The following is a 9,215-nucleotide window of genomic DNA, read 5'->3' on the forward strand; positions in this document are numbered from 1 at the left end:
GCTACTGTACATATTAGTTCACTTTATCCCCATAACAATTGTGTTATAGGGACTGCTACAAATGCTAGATACACAAGAAAAATGGCACATGGAAAATTGATCACATTTACAAGCAAAATTACTACTAAGGGATGGAACTAGGATCCTCACTAAAGTAGCCAGGTTCTGTAGTACAGGTTCAAAAAGGCTACCCTGCTATCAAGACAAAAGATTTTAAAATAGAACTAATGCAGATGCAAATTCATATTAAAAGTAGATGCTAAGAAGTAATCATGAGTGTCCATAAGATTTCATCTCTTAAGTATCCTAGCAACTTGCACATCATAGCAGGAAACAGAAAATTCTCAACTAGTAGAAAAATATTTATATTTAATACCAAGTCAACTAGCAATATGTTAGGAAGTAATAAGATGTTATAGAAAATATGTAATTATATAGAGATGCATAATGTATATTATTTAGTAAAAGAGAGTTTAAAAAGACTATACAATATAGTATTGTTAAAAATACAGACTCATAAAAAAATTTAAAAAAATACAGACTCATAAATGCCAAAGTAATGACAATTTGATTGAAGACAATTCAGTTTACTTTTTATCTGCATTTCTACTTCTTTGATATCACTTTAAAGGAAATTTTTCTAAGACAGAAGAAAATATGTATGAATATATTTCATCTCTTTACATTTTATTCTTTATTCTTTAGAAAGACTGAAAAAATTCAAGATTCTATTCTTATATTTATTTGTCTAGGCAAAAGTTTTAAAAAGTTGAATGCTAAATTACTAAGGTTAAATATACGTAAAATTGGAAAATTAAGTTATCTCATTATATTATTCAAAATATCATTAATATAATCATTCTAATTATGTTGTTCAAAATGCATAAAATCCTAATCATTAATTTTGCTAGGCATGGTGGTTTGAATGAAAATGGCCCTCAAAGGGAGTGGCCTTGTGGGAGTAGGTGTGGCCTTATTGGAGGAGGTGTGTCACTGTGGGGGCGGGCTTTGAGGTCTCCTTCCTCGATCTTCACCCAGTGTGACAGTCAGTCGACTTCCTGCTGCCTTCTGGTCAAGATGTAGCCAGCACCACATCTGACTGCATGCCGCCATGCTCCCTGTCATGATGATAATGGACTGGACCTCTGAAACTGTAAGCCACCTCCTCAATTAAATGTTTTCTTTGTAAGAGTTACTGTGGTCATGGTGTCTCTTCACAGCAATAAAAATGCTAACTAAGACACTAGGATATCTTAATAATGAAATCATTATGAATGCCTGTATTAGAATACTAACATTACAATAAATTAATCAGGAAAGAAAACAACAGACAAATTTCAACCAAGTGATATTAAAGAAATTGGGCTAAGACTCAAAAGAGATAAAGAAATGAAAATTACCAAAGGCTCATTTATAAGCATATTCAGAGTTAATAGTAATCATAATTCTTATGAGTTAGATGAGCTATATGTTACTACTGGGTTAAAAAAATGTTCTCTTTGGCAACTTTTATAGCATATGCTGTGATCATGCATTTCAATGTGGGAGCAGGAATGTGGTGGGATAAGCCCCCTCTGCACATTCCACCCTGAAGACCACTCCCCATGTCCACTGCTAGTTTTCTACTTCAAAGGCCCACTTTCCATGATCTGGATAAATTTAATAGTTTTCTACTAGAATTCTGTTCTTATTCCTTGGTCCTTAAATTTTCTTTTCTATTCAAAAACTGGGATATGTTACCCTTATTCTCAGAACTAGCCAGGAATTTCAAATGGCACCTTCAAATAAAATGTAAGTCATAAGGGATGGAGAGATAGCATATAAAGTACTTTCTGCACAGGTCTGAGCATCTGGGTTCTGCTTTCTAGGACCTAAATAAAAAAATCACACATGGTGGGATGTTAGTTTGCAACCCCATCATTAGACTTATGGAGACCCTGGGCCTTGTTGGCTAACCAGTTTTGGCCAGTGGCAAGCTCAGTGTAACATCCTGTCTCAGAAATAATGTGTGGGCAATAAAGATACCTCACATCCACCTTTGGCTTCTGCATGTACACATAAGGCATACACATTCCCACACACATGCACATACATGTATATATTACACAAACACATGCAAATATAAGCTATCATATTACAAGTATTGTTTCCTTGATTAGATGTATTCAAACCTGAAACATAGTTTAGGGGGAAGGAAATCATTTACTTATTTGTTGAAATTACAAGCAAACCTGTTATTCCTGTGTCTAGCATAAATCAGATAGAAACAATGGCTTTAGCAGTGTTTTTCACAGTTATGTGCTAAGGACAATTTGCTCGAAACAGTGTGACTCAGTAAATATTCAGACTGTGTACTGTGTTAGTAAGTTGGTTGAATGGGAAAATATACTAGCCAGCCTCAAGAAGAAAAGATTAGAGCTCACTCCCATTTTACTTCTTAAAATTCTATATCCAATCTACTTAAACATCACTCTAAGGTGGGGCAACCCTCGAGTAGAAGCTAGGTTCTGATTTTCCCTCATCCATCCAGGCTCTAAGTTTATCCTATTTGGTTCTATTCACAGTTGACATTTTCATAAGCTAAGCACCAGGGCAAGGTTGATATCAACCAGAGACAAGCTATGTGAGATACACAGAAATTCTTCTTTGAATAAGAGGCTGGAGCACAAACCAAGTAAAGGAACAGTTCATCTGTAAATTATAGTTGGAATTTATTTTAAAAAACTAAGCACACTGACATTGACTTATCAGATTCGGTTTCTTCTCTGATACATAGTTCTTCCATGAGAATTTATTATATTTGAATTTTCTGTTGAATAACAGGAAACATACAAATATTGAACTTCCACAGTATACTCAATGACTTCTTTTGGCTTTTTTTTTTTTGCTGTTTTTTATACATATCAATCCATCTATTTTGACTAGCTTTTTCTATTAACTTTGGCTCAAATTATTTGGTATGTGAGAATCTTTGTCAAATTCAAGCATGACAGTGAAACATGTGCTTGTATATTACTTTAGCTGACAAATTGCAGAACTGCAGGTAGAAGTTGTTTCATTTATTATTTATTTATTTAAATTTTTTGAGACAGGGTTTCTCTGTGTAGTTTTGGCACCTGTCCTGGAATTCACTCTGTAGACCAGGCTGGCCGTGAACTCACAGAGATCTGCCTGCCTCTGCCTCCTGTGTCTGTGCTAGGATTAAAGCTGTGAGCCACCACCACCCAGTCAGTTTTAAATATTTTTAATGTGGTATTTAGAAGTAATCATACACACAGAAATTAGAGAAGCCACGATTCAAATGTTTCCCTAGGCCATGGATGAGATCTTTATTTTCAAATGAAGTGAGAAGTCACTATTAACTCATTTATGTACATACATGATGGCATAGGAACCATGTGCTCTTTCTCAAACCAGTCTTGTTTTTTCTCTTTAAAATCCAAATGAGGGTAAGGGTATGGCTCGTTAGTAATGTGTTTGCCTAGCATGCACAAAACTTTGGGTTCTATCTTCAGTATAAGGAAGAGAGGGGAAGGGGAAGCATGGAGGAGGAGAAAGAGAGGGAAGAGGGGAAGGAGGAGCATGGGGAAGGAGGAGAAAGAGAAGGAAGAGGGGAAGCATGGAGGATGAAGGAACAGGAGAAGGAGAGGGGAAGGAGGGGGAGGGGAAGCAGAGAGCAGGAAGGAAACGTGGTTTTACTTGCTGTGCTAGTCTAGACTATTCTACAATTCCGATCACATTATTAAGAGGAGAAATCCCCCACGTCACAGATGTACTTCACAGCTCACATTGTTTCAGGGTTCCCTGGGAAACTGATTGGTCAATGGGCTATTTGAATAAAAGCAGTCAGCTGTCCATGCCAAGACTGCCAAGTCTGGTGGTCCTTTCATAAAATTCTGTCATGCTTGCTCAGATCATGCCCACATGCTCTCTCACATGGGAGGTCATCTCCAAACTGCAGACGGTACCTAGCAATATCATTCCCGAAGCTGTTACTCCATATTGTTGAAGTAAAGAGACACGTTTCCCGAATACTTTTTACCTATTCTTTATTAAAACCACAGAGGCAGAATCCACACACATGGTAGTAGGCTAACTCTACTGCTTTAATGATACTAATAAAAAAAAACTGTGCCCTCTCTTTGTAAAGACTTCTGCTTTCCTTCTAGCAAAATCCCGAGAGTGCACTAAAAATAATCCAGTCCACCAGTTTTAGATTAAGACCATCAAAAGCAACACTGCAGAGAATTACTGTAAATGTGTGTGTAATGATTGTTCTAGAATGTTCCAGTGTACCAGTAAATTACCATGGACAGAATTTGAAATGCTACAGCTAAATGAAAATACTAAATCACATTTACATGTAGAAGCACTAAAAAGGAGAGGAAACCAAAGGACACAGCAGATTTAGGAAATTGTTTGGGAGACTTGGAAGTAACTTTTCAAATAATCAAGGCCTCAAGTGGTCACGTGACTCTATTTTCCTTCCTTGGTTCCCGAAGCCCTTATGGAACCAGCCAGAAGAGTTCTTAAAGTTCGTGTATTTCCTGAGTCTTGGCATTTCGGGACGGAGAACGCACAATGGAAATGTTTCCGGCCCCGGTGGCAAATAATGTTTAACAGGGCTTAATCACAGCCATAAGAGTCTCTCTTCAAACAAAACGTATCACTTACTAGTGACGTCTATGGCTGCCGGGTGTTTGTTTCAGTCGGTGACTTCGTACATGAAATATGACTAATATGCAATGCTCAAAATAACTTTATGTCTCTTCCATCCCCAAGTTCCCACCAGCTCCTTCCCACACACACTTGTTTCAAATGAATGGAAAGTAACCAAAACAATCCAAATGGCCAAGTGCCATGGTGGGGACCGTAGTCTTTGTAAGCCTAAAACAAGTATCCTAGCTCCTCCCCCAGCCCTCTCAGGAATGTCCCTATCCTTTTCGTTATAGCGTGTTCTCCTCCTGGAGGTAATGGCATAGAGATCATTCAAAGACGTCAAACACTGCACCAAAGGCTACCTGCATACATTTGTGTATTTGAGCAGAAAGCGTAAACAACTATGGCACCCAGCAGAGAAGGACCTCGCGAACTAGCCCACCGCCACTCGCGTGATGAACAGCAGCCAGGGCCAGCTCACCTGAGTGTAGCCCTAGGGAGCTCTCAGTGGCACCACCATGTGTCATATCGCATGCTGTCACTGGAGGGGGAGTGCCCAGGACTCGGGATTTTTGGGGTCTTAAATTAATACACTCAGCAATAAAGTAAATAAACAGAGTGGGGAAGCCACAAAACTATACATCCTCCATTATAATGTGAAATAGAAGGATGGACGGGAACAAAAACAGGGCAGGAGAGACAGCTCCGCTATTAAGAGTGTGTGGCTCTCAGAGGCCACAATTTGATTCCTAGCACCCACGTGGGCCTCCTCACAATGCCCTGTAACACACTAGGTTCAGAACATCCAAGGTCCTCTTTCTCTCTCTCTCTCTCTCTCTCTCTCTCTCTCTCTCTCTCTCTCTCTCTCTCTCGTGCTTGCGCACGTGTGCGCGTGTGTGCACACACACACTTAAAAATAAAAATAATTTTTAAAACAGAAAAAACAGTAAAATAGAAAATAAAAAATGTAGATGACTCAAAAAACAAAAAGATAAGAAACCTGGATGGTGTTTTAAAGAATGACATCTGAAATTCATTGACCTCTCCTCTCCACATGAGAATTCATACCTGCACAAATATCACACACACACACACATACAGAGAGGGGGGGAATTATACATCTTAACCACGCTTAAGTATACCACTGAGTAGCATTAAGCACATCCCGACTCCTGTGAAACCAATTTCTGAAGTGTCTTTAATCTCACAAAATCGAATCCTTGTTCCTTCCTGCCCTTACTTTTTGGTAGTACTTTGTTGCTTATCTTTATGATTTTGATTACTCTGCATTCCTCATCTAAATGGAAGCACATAGAATTTTCTTTTGCAAATGGCTCGTTTCACTTAGCCAATGTTCCAAGCTTCATCCATATTATAACACAGATTAATATCTCTTTTACTTTTAGGCTGAATAATATTCCATTATGTGTGTTTGAAACACATTTTGTTTACTTTTTCATTTGCCAATATACATTTGGTTGGCTTCTACCTTTTGGTTATTGTGGGTAATGCAGTTATGAACCAAATATATAAACATCTTTTCAAGGCCCTGCTTTCAATCACTGTGTATATAGAAGAAATGGAGTTGCTGGATCCTATGATGTTATTTTCCATAGTGGTTGCACCATTTTACATTCCCACTAACAGTGCCCAAATACCCTTACTTCTCCACACCCTCTCTAATACTTATTTTCTGGTTTTTGTTTTGACAATTGCTTTCCTAATGCATGTGAAGTGCTATCTCATTGGGATTCCTTTTTTTGTTTTGTTTTGTTTTAATTTTCAGATGAAATTTCCAGAAAGTTATTCTGCTCTTTCAGAAGACATTTTAAGAGAATAGAGGAGTAGTCAATAAAAGATTGGTAAATGTACAAATGATTTATGGGAAACCACTTTCCTCGGGTAACCTACCTTGAGCTCTGTAAGATCATGAAAACAAGATCTGCCCTCTCCCAGGCTCCTTAGGCTTACTAGGCCCAGGGTCTCAGCCATTAAGACTAACTTTACTATGTAATAATATGAGCTGTAAAGGCTGGCTGGTGTTATTCATCACAGTTGAACTTCATCTGACACAAGAAGAGGTGGCAGCGAATAAGGCTGTTAAATGGCTTCATCTACTTAAAGCAAAGGCTGACAATCCGATTTCCCCATTCCCTACTTCCCCCTAAGCATTTTGCATTTGATAAAACTGAAAACACATTTAGCTCTGAGCAACAACCACCCCCCTCATCTTTTAAACATGTGTGTCCCCAGAGAGTGATTCCATATGTTTCTGATTCATTTACAATTAATTCATCAAAATGTTATTTTGATGTCCAAGAAGCTTTATTAAGGCTCTCTCATGAGTCTTTTTTCTTAGAAACAGGAAATCGTGCTGTGCCAAAAACCAAACTCAAAACACACTGAAAGAGTTTGAGTTGGGTTTGAAACACTGGGACTTCAATGTCTGAGCAAATGCCAAACTTGGACAAGAACAGCGCTTCATCTTCACATGCAAGCCAAGCCTGGATTTAAGACTATTAGTCACTGACTCTTGAGACACCCGGCATGACATGAGCCTCTCTTGTATGAATATCATGAAATCTCAGGCAAGCTGCAGAGCATTATGAAGATAGGAATAAGGACAAGTAGCTTTGCAAGTTTATCAAGACAGTGAGTTTATAGAAATATCTGTAGACAGTAAACCCACAGAGAACCCTCCCCCCAGGAATCTTCCAAAGTAATCTCTATTGTCTTTCTCTTAGTTATTTCGAACAAGAACGCTTAGTACTAAGTGTTTCTGCACCCCAGAGTCCTGCTCTTATGCCATCTCTTCCCTCCACACACCAACTACTCTCCCACTGGGGTCAGCGTCGTTCAGCCTTCTGAGCAACATTGGTACTTAACCACCTGAAGCACTCTGTTCCTCTTCCCATTGAACCTTTTACATTTCTGTCACATGTCAATCCTCCTCATGTGCTCCAATCTAACCAAACAGGCCAGCTTTCCCCACGTCTCACCTTACACATTCAGATCTTCAAAACTTACTTTCTATCATCTCCTATCACTTTGTCTTTCTGAATCTCATCGGCTTCCCATCTTTTCAGAAGTCTAGAGTACTTATTTCAGTGTGTGCGGTCATTAGTCATAGGCTACTCTTAAGATCTCTTTTGCTGTGACCTTGTATACATTAAAAGTGAACTAACCTGAATTGTTATCCTTAATATCCTTCAAATATTTTTTTTCAGAGCTGAGGACTGAACCCAGGGCCTTGCGCTTGCTAGGCAAGCCCTCTACCACTGAGATTAATCCCCAACCCCCTCCTTCAAATATTTTAATGCTGTGGATAGGGATATAGTTCAGTTGGTAGAGTGTTTGCCTTGTGTACATGAGGCCCTGGGTTCAATTGCTTAGCACTGTAAATAAATAATAATAATAAACATACCTGTATTTTACTAGCATTTTGTATGCAAGAAGGACAGTAGTAGATAAAGGTTGCTTAATGCAAGATTACATTTTAGAATCTCACATGATAATAGATCCATAAAGGTTTTTCTGTTACGACACATATGATCTTGTCTTCTATTTCAAGAAGTTGTGAATATGGTCCCAGAAGAATTCTAGCAAGATGAAAGTTAACAGTACTATATTTAAAATAAAGATCAAATTATAAGCCCCTTAAAGCCAAGTCTTCCAAGTCACATTAAAATCAATTCTCAATATCAGAAAAAAGGGGAACGAAAATTAAAATACTATTTTTTATCACAATTGTTATCAACAAAGAATAATAGTTAATGATATAAAGATAAACAGAATTCTAAAGAAAGGCAGTCATATGAACCAGGATTTTAAGATAATGGAAAGAAAAAGTCTAAAGACAAACAAAGGATATAATGAAGTTCTGACAATTTTTTTGTAGCTGTGAAAAAACACCTGAAAAAAAGCAACTTAAATGAGGAAGGACATATTTTGGCTCAGAATTTCAGAGGTGTCACTCCAGAGTCACTCTGGTGACAGGGAGTTGTGCTGTGATAGCCCTTGGTGGTGGAGTCTGCGTGGGAGAACTAAGCCATTCACCTCATGGCAGCCACAAAACAAAGAGGGAGGCTCCTGGCACAAGATCTACTCTTCAAAGACATGTCCCTACTAACCCACTTCTTCCAACTAGGCCACACCATCTGCTAACAGCTTGCTCAGCTGTGAACTTACCAATGGACTATCTACATGTGAGTCAGACTCTTTATGACATAATCACCTAGCAACAAGCTGCCAAGCACTGACATATGGGCCTTCAAGAAAATGTTTAGATTCCAACCGTAACAGAGACTGTTGGCAGGGAGGCAGGGAACGGTGTGGGTGAGCTTCAGTGTAAACTAAGATTATCACAAGGACATGGGAGGCAGATATAAAAGAGACTGGAGATGGCTTTATTCCATTGCTCCTAAGTCAGTCTGGAAATGGATGAAGGTCTACCTGCCACCTGCTACTGAGAAAGCAGAAGATGAGTGGGGCTACTCTGAGAACTCTTCATGCCAGAAGAATCCAGGAAGGCAGATAATGCCTTTGAAAATATTTTA

At 38.6% G+C, this 9,215-nt stretch overlaps 1 long non-coding RNA gene across 1 annotated transcript; it reads right to left on the reverse strand.

Annotated features, from left to right (window-relative positions):
* Window positions 1–8,133: 8,133 nt before the first annotated feature.
* Window positions 8,134–8,817, reverse strand: LOC143267412 (uncharacterized). The gene is made up of 2 exons (XR_013042502.1): window positions 8,716–8,817; window positions 8,134–8,258 (listed from the first exon to the last, which is right to left on the reverse strand). It is a non-coding gene; the product is annotated as an uncharacterized LOC143267412 (long non-coding RNA).
* Window positions 8,818–9,215: the final 398 nt, after the last annotated feature.

The sequence above is a fragment of the Peromyscus maniculatus genome, chromosome 9, assembly GCF_049852395.1.
Source record: "Peromyscus maniculatus bairdii isolate BWxNUB_F1_BW_parent chromosome 9, HU_Pman_BW_mat_3.1, whole genome shotgun sequence".
NCBI lineage: Eukaryota > Metazoa > Chordata > Mammalia > Rodentia > Cricetidae > Peromyscus > Peromyscus maniculatus.